The sequence below is a fragment of the Chiroxiphia lanceolata genome, chromosome 7 (assembly GCF_009829145.1).
Source record: "Chiroxiphia lanceolata isolate bChiLan1 chromosome 7, bChiLan1.pri, whole genome shotgun sequence".
Taxonomy (NCBI): Eukaryota; Metazoa; Chordata; class Aves; order Passeriformes; family Pipridae; genus Chiroxiphia; species Chiroxiphia lanceolata.
Window position 1 is genome coordinate 2,792,029 of NC_045643.1, and position 14,442 is coordinate 2,806,470.

At 37.7% G+C, this 14,442-nt stretch overlaps 1 long non-coding RNA gene across 6 annotated transcripts in view; it reads right to left on the reverse strand.

The window, feature by feature from the left end:
• Window positions 1–303: 303 nt before the first annotated feature.
• LOC116789190 overlaps window positions 304–14,442 on the reverse strand; it is a 132,885-nt gene continuing 118,746 nt past the window's right edge. For 3 of the 6 annotated variants that reach the window (XR_004357934.1, XR_004357929.1, XR_004357930.1), the window contains 2 exons: window positions 11,105–11,193; window positions 9,939–9,948 (listed from right to left, as the gene is read on the reverse strand). This is a non-coding gene — a long non-coding RNA (uncharacterized LOC116789190). Of the gene's footprint in view, window positions 567–9,827; window positions 9,949–11,104; window positions 11,194–11,716; window positions 11,802–14,442 lie in introns of those variants that run through there. The other 3 variants (XR_004357933.1, XR_004357932.1, XR_004357931.1) reach the window with 3 other exon arrangements.

Here is a 14,442-nt window from a genome sequence, read left to right on the forward strand (position 1 = left end):
CGTCTAGAAGCCGAATTTGCTTAAGCAGTGACTGGACACTAATGGATAATGAGGTGAACAGTGGGAATACTGATGGCTTTCTAGTCTATTCAAACAGTGGCATGGTGAAACTTCAGTCAAGATTATATTCTACAGAGTTTTCTGTGATTTGTTTCTAAAAAGCCATCTTGAACACAACTATAAAAATAATTTTACCAAGAGGCAAAAATCAGCATACACAAAACTACAGAACACTGAAGTACCAGAGAGAGGAAGGAGGTGCACAGATAGATAGCCAGCCACCTGAATTCATCCTGCTTCAATCAGGACCTTCAACTCAGCTCTGAAAAACAAGCATAGAAGATGGGTTTAATATCCAAAAAACCTTAGGGTCATATTTTCTCCCATTTTAGTCGTCAAACACACTCTCAGCAATTCTGTGTGTTGAATCCCTCTACATTGACCCTTTAATTTGGCTGAGAAGGAGGTGAAAACAGCATTTAATGAACCCATGGAAGCAAGGAATAAAAGCAGTTTGGCACCTTGCACATCCCGTGCTTCAGCTTGAGCAAAGTTCCACCTGAGGGCTAGAAACAAATACAACAGTGAAGCTGTTGGTATTTTTTGGCCTATAATATCTTCACTACTGGGAATGATACATCAGCCACTAAGGTCATAATTTCATTTTATAGAGTCAAGCTTTGATGGCAAGCCCATCTATTTATTTCAAATAGAGCAAAAGCGAAAATTGTCATCGAAACATAAATGGACAACTAACAAAGACATCTTAAAGAATTTTTTTTTTCTCTTAGTGTCATGCAATACTGTAACTTAATATAATCTCTGGTCTCTCACAACCAGTGCAAAATAAGAAGCTCTTTAGGAAACAGTTTGATTCCCCAGAGAGACACACTGGCTAAAAATAACCTCTTGGTCAAGCAGAACATGGATTAGCAGCTCAGCTTTTCTTTGCTGGGCTACTACATATACTTTGATGAAAGTAGCAACTTGGAACTTTTAGAATTAATTTATATATATAGACAAGAGCATTTTCTCCTCAAGGTAGATGCAGTGAGACACCATGGATTCATCAAAGGGCACTCTCTCTGTGCTCCTCACTCTATACACTGTGGCTTTCTCATTACCCTCTGAAGACAGGCATATCTTCCCTCATTAAAAAGTGGCAGAAAATTACAAAATAACAGTCTAACTTCTAATGAACAACTTGCATCCACAGCCAGCTGAAGGAAAGAGATTACAAAGCAACTTTGGGAACAACAGCCACTAAATCAACCTAACATTGATCCCCCCTTTTTGCGATGAAATTCATCGCAATCGGATTTATGGCCATGTAAAAGTCAATCACTTAACAGGATTCTAAAAATCTGCTAAAAGATCACTACTCAGAAGTCAAGATAGAAAAAAATCTCTGAACTTCCATCTCATTAATTGGCTAAGGAATTTAAACTGTCTGTGAGGGTGTGAAGCAGCACAGGCACAGATGAACAGATTTGGCTTCCACGGGAGTAGAGGAAAACTCATTTGCAGAGAGTACATTTGTAAAATAAGTACACAGCGTGTATCCTAATTGTATAAATCCAAAATAATAGCCCAGTGAATGGGAGACAATAGTGCACAGTTTACATGACAGATTTCTCCATCATCCAAGTGCCAAAGCGCCTCAAGAAAACGGTGGGGGCATTAAATAAGGATATATTGCTCTTACTGAGCTGCTAATAAACAGCAGGATGAAAAGGCAGTTTGTCCAGTTCTGAGACTCACACTTATAAGCCACAATGCTTATAAATGGAAGAAAACCGAAGCATTTCATATATTCTGTGGCTGTCACCCCCAGCAATAAATGAACACGGGCACTCTGCCTGGAGATGCTCAGTCACGGCTCTCCCTACATGAGAAATAAAAATATGGTTTTTATATAAATAGGTGTATCGTGAAGTTGTAAGATACCCATGTTCCAAGACCTGAACTTGAGCGTCAGGGTCTCTTTCGGAGGGATAAGGGAAATGAGAAAATTCTTAAATTAAATCTTTTCGGGCCATTTTGTACACGAGGTTCTTCTTCTCTTTGGGCCAAGAATAAAGGAAGATCCATCACCTTTGACAGGGGATGGCTTGCAGCCACTTGGGATAAAGGGAAAGCCCCTTTTCAGAGAAAAGAAACCTTTTTAGGTAAAAATGAATACATTAAAACTCATCTGAAAAGGGTGGGGGTTTTGTGCAACTATAAAATGTATGGAATTTAAACCGAAGGTGTCTTTTTCCCTGGAAACTCAGTGTGAGAAAGACCCAACACGTTGAATAAATTCTTCCTTGTTTCTTTGTTCCCTGAGTTCATGCCATCTTTCAAAGTTTAAAGAGAGGGATATTTCCCACACCTAGACTGAAGGGGAAAGCTTCTGCAGGGACACAGAAATGCACACAGATGTACAACTGAGAAACATTTTGGGACATGGACCTTAAAACACTAAGGTCCTAATCCTGATAAGTATTTCAGCAGCGCCTGAAGGGTTTGTCTGAGAGCATGATCGAGTTTTGGCAATTAAACAGTTCTACAATACGTTGGACAAAGTCTATGGTAATTATAAGAGCACTGGCAAGGCTGGAGTGAGGAAGGGAAAGGGAAATCCAAGTTTCCTCTTTTATTTTCCTAAGCAGAGCCAAGAACCTAATTTGCTTTTCCTACTGCTGCAGACAATTGCTGTTTTTCCCTGGTTCATTTTGTACTCTGCTCCTTAACAGATTGTTAAAACCCGAAGACAGCAACCAAAAATCATAAACAACAACAACAAACATCAAACAAACCAAAAAAAACACACCAAATCTAAAGCAAAACCAAACCTAAACAAAACATCCACATCACAACCCAAAAACCCCCTAACTAACCAACACTCAGGCATGTCAGGGAAGTGAGACAGGACACACCTGGGAGCTTCAGTCAAACTAAAGCTCTTCTCACAAACAAGAGCACTAGAATTATGGAAGCAATTACTACATTTAGTGGTAAGTGTTCTGCTAATTAGAAATCTTTGTATGAACAAAGGCGGGTGTAGGCCCCTGTCTTCAGCCACCCCAGAAATGTCTAGAAATAGGGTCAAAAAAGTCCTAGAGAGAACCAAACTGCCAGAAACATACCCCACTTCAGCTGTGCATATTCCCTAGGGAGATAATGTTGATTATTAATATTATCTGGACTGAATATAGAGTACAATGCAGTACAATACACAATACAGTGGAGAGGACAGGGTTTATAAATATCTGGGGTTTGTTCTTTAATTTCTGTCCAGCTTTATTTAAATATTAAACCTCTTGCCAAACAAACATTTTAATAAAAATAGCCTCCTCATTAAATCTTCCTTGTGCATATATTATTTAAAACCCACTCCTCTTTCTACTTAATTATGCAATGACTTATCCATACAAATTCTCTCCAAAAACATCGAAGCCTAGAAAAAATCTTATTTTGTTAGAAACATTGGAATTTGAATTTTTATTTTTTTTTAAGCTAAGAGTTTAATTCTGAAAAGCTTAACTTTCTACAAGCATTTTATCAGGCAAGGAGGGAAGAAATCACCCAAGCATGGTGCCAAGTGAATTAATATTTTTAATTAAAATTTTATCATCTAAAAAGATTGAGGGTTTATTAATGAATTCAAACATGTTTATAGGATGGATTTTGATTGTGTGTGTATTTGCTCTTTCTCGGCTGATGAGCAAATGAATCCAATATAAAATTAAAGTCTTCATTATTACTGCATTTCTTTCCCTAGTCAGCATTCTGCTTCTCCCTTTCTCCGGGTCAGGGCCAATACCTACTGATAACACAGAAACCCAGACAGTTGCTGGTTTGGGTAAGTGTGGCCACCAGGGAGATCCTGCTCGGGAAATATTTCAGCTTCATGTATCTCCCTGAACATTATCAGCGACAATATGAGCAGGGGGAAAACTTGGACAGCGGTTTGGACTTTGTGCTTTTGTACAGAGCTTCCAAGACCTTCCCATCTTGGCACTGAATGGAAGCACAACCCCCAAAATACACAGATATGGACAGGGCTTATCTTAGAACAGTAATTTTTTTTTTCCTCTCATTTTTGGATTTAAAGGTCAAGTCACCCAAAAAGCCAAACAAAAATAGAATTTCCAAGGGAAAGGTTCTCTTTTTTTAACCTCTTATGGGGTAAATAGGCTATTTTCAAAAGGCAGCTTCACCTTTTCTACCGTTCCATCATCTCACTGGTAAGGCAGAAATGTGCCAAATCAACACCTGCCAGAGCCCCTGGTGGTACCACTGAAGGTACAGATTTCTCACCTCAGAATAAAATAATAGGTGGCAGTGGGGGCAGAGAGTGAGTTTGCAGACAGAAACACTCTCTGAACCACAGCAAGCATGGACATCTGTTGAAATCTGCTGGAGGCAGGAGACAAACTGTAGAGTTTTTAAAGATTGGCATGCGTCAGAGTACATATACATGGAGCAAGAGGTTTTGGTTTTTTCTTCTTCTTGAGCACCCAAGGTACAGCTCATGTCTTATCTGACCAGTGAATGAAATGGAGACACTCCTGTCCCAAGCATCCTGACACATAACCTGGGGTGAGTTGCAGAAACATCCTTGCAAACCTTGCACTCCCCGAGGCCTGAGACTGTCCCTGCTGCCCTGGAACCCCACCCACCCATGAGCTGGCAATAACCTGTACCAGGGAGAGCAGCTCCTTTAGGGCAGGAAGCTCAAACTTCTCAGATTAACCTAAGAAATAAAACTAAAATAGACCCTAGAAAGAAGCACCTTTCGCTTCGATAATAAAAATAGTATTAGATAACCACACTGTATAATACAGACAAATAAATTCCTAACTTGGTCTGTTCTTTCTGCCAAGAAGCTCAATATACCCAAATTTAGAAGATATTTCTTGAATTGTACCCAAAAGAACCATAACAGCATATCAAAATTCCCTATCCAAATAAGCTCCTGGATATAAACAAAAAGTATTTCAGCAAAAGTATAGGCAGTAGGTTACAAAACTTTTTTCATGAGCTTTTGTTCTTTGGGCTTTGTTTGTTTGGGTTTTTTTTTAACTTATCTCTTCATTTTTTGTTAGAGTTTGAGGAACTTTCTTAAAGACAAGGATGCAAAGTCTTTGCATTCAGGTCTGTGGTAGGCACTTAGAGATTGTTCAGTTTTTCTCCTTTTAACCAATATTGCCAAAGAAAAAGTAGTAAACTCAAGGTAGTGTTTAGGTTTGTTTGTTTTTTTTTTAAAAAAGTAGTGTTAACTAGTGAACACATATAAACTTGAATATAATTGGCAAGAGCAACTAGGAAGGATGTATTTTCAGTTTCCATCTCTCATGACTTAGAAGCATCCCCAAGAGCAAGCAGAGGCTCTTTTATATCCCAGGTATTTACCCAGATCATTAACAGCATTCTGAAGATCAATACCTGTGAAATCATATAACATTTAATTTCTTACTTAACTTGCCTGAACCAGTGTCACTGCAATAATTCAGATGCGCAACAAAGAGGACAATATAATCTTATCTTTGGCTCCACAGCTCCAGGTAACTAAATTCTGTGCAAAATAAATTTGCTACAGCTGTTTCTACAAGTTCACAATATTCCTGGTGATTGTCTTTTTTTTTTTCCCATAACACAAGTATTAAGCACCTGATCCAAATCCCACATAAGTCGATGGAGCTCTTTCTGTTTACATCGGTAGATTTGGAGCAAAATTCCATGTCAGGTTCTTGCTGTTATCTCTGCAAACAAGTACAGAGCTTAGGCAGGAAGAAAATAAATTTCTTTCCTCCTGAATTCAGAACAGTGGGCAAACTACAACATTGCTGGTAGATTGTCTTTTTTTTCTTCCAGTTCACTCCAACTTTTGCAGTCCAACAGAGAGCCGAAACCCCAGAAGAAATCAAAGCAAGGCAGTGAACTGTCTCTGAACTCAGCTCAGCTACACAGAGCTGAGCAAGGTAAAGCCCTTTAGAACAATATAAACAAGCTAAGTCCAGAGGATAACATAGGTAAAAAAAAAATAAAAATTAGAAAGCAGCCCGACGAGCCCTGTGTTTCCTGAGAGTAACCCACAGAGCAAATGAGAAGTGCTGGCTGGAAATGATCTCTGCCAACACAATTTATATTGACAGAACCCCCAGATCTTGGAGTTTTTTCTAACATCAGACATTGCTAATAGTTTCCTATTTAATCATTTTAGACACACAAAATCCAAGAGCACTGTACCAAAACACATAGATAAGATACACACAAACTCCTCTGACTCCCTCTGAACCATTTAAACACTGACTATAAAACCTTCTGGGCTAATGGCAAGTCTACTTTTGTATATATAGAAATCATATCTCAAACCCCACATTTTTGAAGTTCTTTCATAAAGAGTCCTCAGATAATTGTGTATCAAACAACCCTCACACTCAAACCAACCGGGAAATCAGGCCCAGAGCTGGGAAACAGAACAACAGAAAAGGACCAAAAAAGAGAAAAACGAGCAATGAGGGTAACAGGTAAGAGTAAAATATTGGTACAAACCCAACCCACCCCACACCCTCTCTGGGGTATATTTCTTCCTTTACTGATGTAACTCGGTATGATACTACCTTACTTTGCTCTCACTGTTTTGTTCTTGCCTTGGCTTTATTCTCTGCCAAGTATTAAATCGTTTCCAAGGAACGCAAAGAAACTCTCTCCAAAAACCAAACTTGATGGATGAAAAGGAGAAATGTAATATGATACTGTAAGAGGAGATAAAGTAGGTTTGACAATTTGGGAAACAAAACGTGTAATCAAGAGAAGTGATGCAGAGGCAGAATCTTAGCTGACTTAATAAAAGAATATACCATATTTTAAGAATTCATTTTAGGAGGAAAGCAGCAGGTGGTGTCAATACCAATTTACTGAGAGCATCCTGTGCTTTTTAATAAGCCAGTGTCTTACCAGCAACAAAATCATTCAGATGAGAACAAATGGTATTGTGGAAAATAAGCCAGACTTGACAGTTTTATATTAAAACAAAAAATAAATAATGCATTAGGAAGAAAAGGAAATTACCAGGAATTGAGGACATTTGATTAATATATTTTATGGTCCACTTATATCATGGTCAAGTCCACAATATTTTCTGTGAATTTCTGAGATTACTTTATAGCTTTCTAGCGAGAAGCCCACAGGATTCAATACAACACCTGCAGAAATTTCCAGAAGATTTTCACAGACAATCTCAAAGTTAGCTAAAAAATTCGGGTTTAGTCCATTAAAATTTGAGTTTAAGCTAGTTTTAAGCCAGTTTAATAGACAGTTTAACCACTGGAGGTTGCTTGAACTTGCACTCCCACATAGAAGGAATTTCATCCTAACACAAATGTCCCCAGATGAAGCCTAAAGCTTCCCATTTCAGTGAAGTGACTTCCAGAATGGTGAGCAGTAACTGGATGACTAGGAATAAAAATGCACAGAGAGGCAAAAAACACAGTTCAGGTATGGTGTGAAGGTCCAGCTGATCATTTGCTACATGTTCTCAGTTTACGAAGCTGTTTCACCTTTTTTTGCTATGTTGCCATAAAAGCTACTGCTTAGACATGTCTGATGTAAGGTAAAAACAGTCAACAATTTTTTGACTAACAATTAAAATGTACAAGATCAATAGCTAAGTTTATCCAATCCATTCCATCCTGCTTAGAAATTAATAAACACACCCAAAAAGGAAACCTCAGCTCCTGCCACTTCCTCCCCCCCTTTGGGACCAGGTGCATCAGCCAACAGTGACTTATTATTGATTAATCCTTCAAAACAATTGTCACTGAACAATTTGAGAAAGGTCTAACAGGTAGGAAATATAAATTGTTTATTGAGGTTTTGGAGGGGATTTGGACCCTTCAAAGCTGTCTGCTGTTACCTGTCACCTAGCACTTGTAAGACCAAAATCATAATAGTATAATAAATACATTATACATTTATCTTGCATCTTATGTTTTGTTTTTTTTTTTTAAGATTAACAGAATGATATGATATGTTAGGATTATTGATTGACCCTCTAGGAAGGAAAAAAAAGCCACAGACATGGCCAATGCACCAAGAAAAGCATTACTGTGATTTGTATGTGTCCTTCCATTGGAAAAGCACTTGCTGAATATACAAAGACATAATGTATATTTACTTACTCCTCAAATAAATTAACAGTAAGCACTTCACCAGGCCTTTTAGGTCTTGGCTGGCTCTCCCCTTCAAGATATATTGCTGCACATTAGCATGGACTTGCTGAGTTTTCCAAAGAAGAGGAAAAATTTCTCATTTGTCACCCAAGCTCCCCCCAAAGTACTCAACTCACACTGGCTGCTGACTCAAAGGGCAAGTGCAGGTAATTCCTCACACATCACTTGTTCTCGCTGTTCATCACCCCCCTCCCAGTTTCCTCAGGGCCTCCAGCCAAAGGTCCAAAGCAGAGAGAACTGAAGGAGTCAGGAGGTGGCATGTGGTGAACACCAGGGCTCAGCACGAGGGAGAAACATCAGCAGTCAGGGGAAATGCTGACTGCTGAGAGACAAGTGAAACCAGGAAATAAAAACTTGGCAAAGGCATAAAGAACTGTGGGAAATATCCCTCTTTTTAAATTTAAAAAGGCAGCATAAACTCGGGGAACAAAGAAACAAGGAAGAATTTATTCAACGCGTTGGGTCTTTCTCGCACCAAGTTTCCAGAGAAAAAACACACTTTAATTCCATACATTTTATAGTTTCACAAAACCCCCACGCTTTTCAGATAAATTTATATATTCATTTTTGCCTAAAAAGGTTTCTTTTCTCTGAAAAGGGGCTTTCTCTTTCTTTCAATGGGCTCTGGGCATCCTCTGCCAAAAATGATGGATCTTCCTTTGTTCTCAGCCCAGAGAGAGAAGAAACCCTCGTGTGCAAAAATTCTCACGTGGTCCCAAAAAATTCTGGTTTTTAGAAACTTTTAGATTTCCCTTATCTGGCAAAAAAAGTCCCTGATACCCAGTCCCAGTCCACGATTTGAATATCTTACAACTTCGCCATACGCCTATAAAAACCCATATTTTTATTTCTCATAGAACCATGCAAGGCAGAGGAAAAAAAGGTGCAAGAAGTGATATTTCAGAGGATTTTACTCAAAGTGAGGCAGCAACACAGTTTAGCAGCGCAGAATAAGGGTTTGCATACTTCTGGTTTGTTTGATGTGCAATATTTGACTGCTTTGGAAAGTCATATTAAATATTTTACTCCATTAAAAATCTTAATCTATAACCTCTCCCAAATCTGGTTTGTGACATGACTGATGGGACTTGCCAGCAACTTAAGTGGCTACATAACTTCACTGTTTCACTTGTGTTCCACAAGTAGCTGCATTCAAAACCTACAAATATTTGTAAATAATATCTTACAGTTTCAGGACATTTGCTGTGTGACAATATAAGAAGAAAAGCAGCTTTGTTAATATAATTCTGTTTGATAGAAACCTTTTGTGTTAATGGATTCTCTCCAAGTTTCGATAAAATGCTATTCACATGAAAAACCACTGAAAACATACAAGAAGAAATGAGGTAGGAACAGGTCTCTACTGACTGAGGAAATAGCTGTAGCTGAATGATTTTAATTATATGTATAGTTAATTATGTGTATTAATACATAATAATGCAGATGATCACTGTGTAGGAATGAAAAGCACACATATCATCTATTTATTGTAATGATCCCACTCTCATCTATTACTTTTACATGCCCCAAATTCAACACATTTTTCACAGTTCAACAGTGATTCTTGGGAAACTGTTGCTTTAAAAACATTTAAGCAGTACAGACTTATCACACGTGATATTTTCCTATGATGAATCTGAGTCACTTCTCTATGTGCTATCCACGTTCTACCAAGGGGAAGGAAACTCAAATCTATGAAGTCTCTGCTGTATTTCCCTGCAAGGATCTATAACAAAGAAAGCTTTGTTAGAATCACACCATTCAATAAGTTAATTAATGCAGACTACTGGAAAAGGGGAGAAGAGCTTGATGAAATGGGGAGTCATAACGACTGTAAAAATATCCTTCTCTCCCATTTAACCACCCTCAAGTCATATTCCCTTCTCTAGGATTGCTCAGAGTACAACCACAGATGCAATCTGGCTTCTGGGTCCCCTTTGCTGCCATTCTGGACCAGAAAAAAGTGAAGTTCTATGTAACAACATCCAGGGGGAGTGGGATGTGGTGGTGTCCACAGTGCTAATGCCACCACCCTTCCTCACTATCAAGTCAAGACCTGCTGTGCTCTGTTATATGAAACACTTTAATATTCATTTTGAAACACACAAAAGTTTGGCTTTGATGAGAACTTCTGATATTCCATTATTCATTTTCTAATCTGTTCCAATATTATGTAACACCAAGAAAATCATTACATTGAAAAAAAAAAGTCTGTTCACATTTTTTGCTCCAAATTGATTCTCTTCAGTAATTTCTAATCTGATGCTTCAGAGGTGAAATGAGCCATATTAAATGTCTATACGTGTCTGGTATAGACAAGATGCCTCCAGAGGCTCAGACAAACAAGCTGAACCCACTGCACTCACAGCTGGCACAAGTGCTGCATCTTTACTCTGAAGCATGAAGTTTTTTGTCTGAGGAAGAAGAAAAAAAAAGAATTTTTCCAAGAACTAAAGCTTCTTGATAGAACACAGACTACCTTTTGCTGAAGGTCAGGGGGTTATATGTTGTTGTTCCCCCACCCCGACCCCAGATTTAAACTCTGTTCTCAAACACATCAATGTTCGAGGATGATATGTACAAAAAAGAGACTGCAAGCATGAATTCCTTCTGATAATTATATAGTACAGCAAAAAACACAGGAGCAATTTGGAAATTCATCAATTATGTTTTTATTGAACCTAAATATATATCTGTGTGTGTATATACAAATATATATATGTGTATATACCCAAATATATATTTCCATGTGTGTATGCAAATATATGTGTGTATATACAAATATATTTGTATACATATATATTTGTATATATACAAATATGTATTTGTGTGTATACAAATATATATATATATAAATGGATGATGTAAGAGTCCACACTCACCCACTTGCTCCTTGTGCTAATTGTTAAGGTATTTTCCCAGTAGGATCAGAAAGCACCCAGTGCAAAGAGGGATCATTCTGGACTTGGCACTGTGAAAATCCATTAATAACAACACATTAGTTGGAAAGCTATAAAAAGGTTTCAAAAATACTACAAAGCTTCACATACTCCAAAGTACACTCTTGGCCACCCTTCTTGATACATGGACATGTCTAATACACAGACTCAAAACACACCTGTGTGGAAATCCTTAAAATATCTGCACCATGTTAAAAGGAAAACAAAGCCCCCACAGATCAGTTCCGTGGACGAGAAACAGCTCCATCAAATTCTGTTTGCTTTTGCATTTGGTCTCATCTCAAAGCTCAGTGGCTTCACTGTGATATATCTGCCTTGTACTAAAGCCCTTTATCTGGGCCCCAGCACATCACTAAAGCTCCAGGGGACTGTTTGTTTGTATTGTTTTTACTTTGTAAGAGTGTTTTTTTTTCTTTCTTTCTTTTTGCCCTTGCTTAAAAAAAAAAAAAAGAAAAATAATTATTTCTTTCTATACAACAGCATGTGTCAGAGTACCAGTTTCAAACATGATTTTTGAAACTTGTGAATTCCTACCAACCAAGAGTGGCAGCTTGGATGTAAATCTGCTTCCAAGCTGTGTATCAGAGCTGACTCTTCAAGTTGAAATCTGTAAATACAGCTAAAATATACAAGCCAATTACTTTTTTAGGCAAGTTATCAAGTAGATGTAGAAGTAAAATCAAATCAGATAACCTGCTGCATCTTAATTACCAGCAATGTTCTCTCTTGCTTATGAGACTCTAAATATTCATTAATTCTGAGCAATTAGCAATAATGAAATGAAAGTCTGTGAAGCTGAAGTTTGGAATTAGGTATGTCAGAACTCAGTAAAAGATGCATGAATTCACTTCTGCACGTTCTCTCTCAAGAACACTTCACGAGCACTGTGGTGACAAATTATTTACTACAGATGTCTGGGGATCAGGGCACAAAGTCTGAAGAAGTTCCCAAAGCAAATGTTTGTTGTAGACACAGGATGGTGACAGCTCTACATCTCAGTGGGTTCAACTCAAAGTACAAGAACTCAACTCTCCATTCCCAGTGTGCTCAGGGTTGCTAATACACTATGCCAAAAAAAAAAAGAGTTGGGTGGTCTATGCCAAAAAATAGGAAAATCCCAATTAATTAGCCAGGAACCATTTGTTTATTTATTCTGTTTAAGCCAAATAAGCCTCTGGATCTTACTTGCATAAATTCCCCATTACTTGGGTCTGTCTGAATTGTAAAGTATAATCAGTCTCTCTTTCAAAAGTATCAATAAATACAAATACAGTCCATGAACAATTTGCTGCACTTTTAGAATAAGGTGTAATCCAACCTTCCATAAGTATGTGCTATTAAGGCATCAATGGCATAACAGACTATGATTCATCAGGATCATACATTTCCCCAACTTGTAGGGCATAAAGTAACAAAACCAGGAAAGGGAAACCAGAACCAAAACACACAATTTGGTGTACAGCACTGACTCTCCTCCACCTGCCTCATACAAAGGAATTTAAGATTCTTTCAGGCAATTTTATCTTTTCTAATAAACTAATGCAACTTCATAAAAGATCTTCATTATTGCCATGACCTAAATTAATGACAACTGAGGTATGTGATTATCCAATTTTACCCCCAGAAGCATATCTCACCTGCAAGAGAACTATTTTTACCAATGTTGATATTAAGAATACAAACATGTGAAAACTCTTGAACTTCTAAATTTCTCTTTGGAATTGGAAATATATAGAGACTACTTATATAATTTATTGCTACCAATAAGAACACTAATGAGAAGTCCCCAAGGAGATGTTAGGGAATAATTTTGAGCACTGAACCCTTTGAATAATCAATTTCTTTTCCTAATCATCAGAGGCACCTCTACTTCTACAGAAAGACTTATTATGTTATATTCAACTTGGAGCTTAATTAGAAAGTAGGTTACCAAGGGCAAAAGCTTCTGGAGGTATTATAATTTTTCTCTTAACTTTCAGTGATTTGGTGCGATCTATGATACAGTTTAATCAAGAAACAGTGCAAATTGGGAAAAATATTCTTGACAACAGTATGAACAGACCACCCTCTGATTCAGGCCATTTTTACAGACATAGCAAGGTGTCACATCTACCAAGTTTATCACTTAGTGTTCCAAGTAATGGAATTAGATGCCTTCCCAAGATCTTCATCTCCTCAATTTCTTAATAAAGGTTTAGGGAACACACCACTTGCTTCCAGGTGACTACAGTTCCTCCACAACCACAAACTTTTGCTGACTGAGCCAGTCACTTGGTGGCTTCTTCCAGGCAACACACAACAGCTTCTCCTTGAAGAAGCAAAGGTTTGTTTTGTGTTTTCTATTTCCACATTCCCGAGTGAAAATATCTAAGCACAATGCTTTGCTTCTCTGGATATTTTACTTCCTTCAGTCTTCACACCTTAACATCTTTCAGTTTGTGTAGTTTCTCTGCACTGGTAATTCTATATTTTTTCCATAACTTAGCAATAGATAGATAGACAGATAAACATATAGTGACATGGTAAAGTAATTTTTTGGTACAGAACACCTGCTTAAGCATTCTCTGGGTCAGGTATTTTCATAAAATGAAAATACAAAATTTGTGCCTGTCTGAGCTGACTCTTTGTCACACTGTATAAAATATCACTGAGGGGAAACACAGTCCTGCATTTTCCTTCTAAATTAAGCTTCTTTAAACAGTTATAAAGTTAAAAAAATACACGATAGCTTCCCCAGGACTAAGAGTTCAAACAATACAATTTATGTTTCATTGAGATACTTCAGAAATTAATTCATTGAATCAATAATTGTTTAGATTGAAGCATAAAACATATGGTCCTTAGATGATTTACTGAACTATTCTTCTGGAATTTTGCTTTGGGGGGAAAAAAAAAAAATCATACCAGAATTTTAACCAAGATAATTTAGAAAATTGAAATGGAAGCTGGAATTGAGCACTAGCTAAAATGACAGTAACACAGTGAGCTAAGTCCAATTTAAAACTCACCAATCAAAAGCAAAAACTATAAATTAAGGCACCTCCCTCTCTTCTACCCCACTCCTTTCACTGACATCTGCCAAGGAAAATCAATCCTAGCAGAGAGCAGGATGAAAGAAGTGCTTTTATGAGTTGGTCAAAGAACTCTTCTACATTTTTTTGTAGAGACTCCCGACCCTACAAACGTGTCCCTGATGCGCTGATGATGAAGGGATGAAAATCCACTGCAGGTTGCACCACTGGCCATTGGTCAGCTGAGCT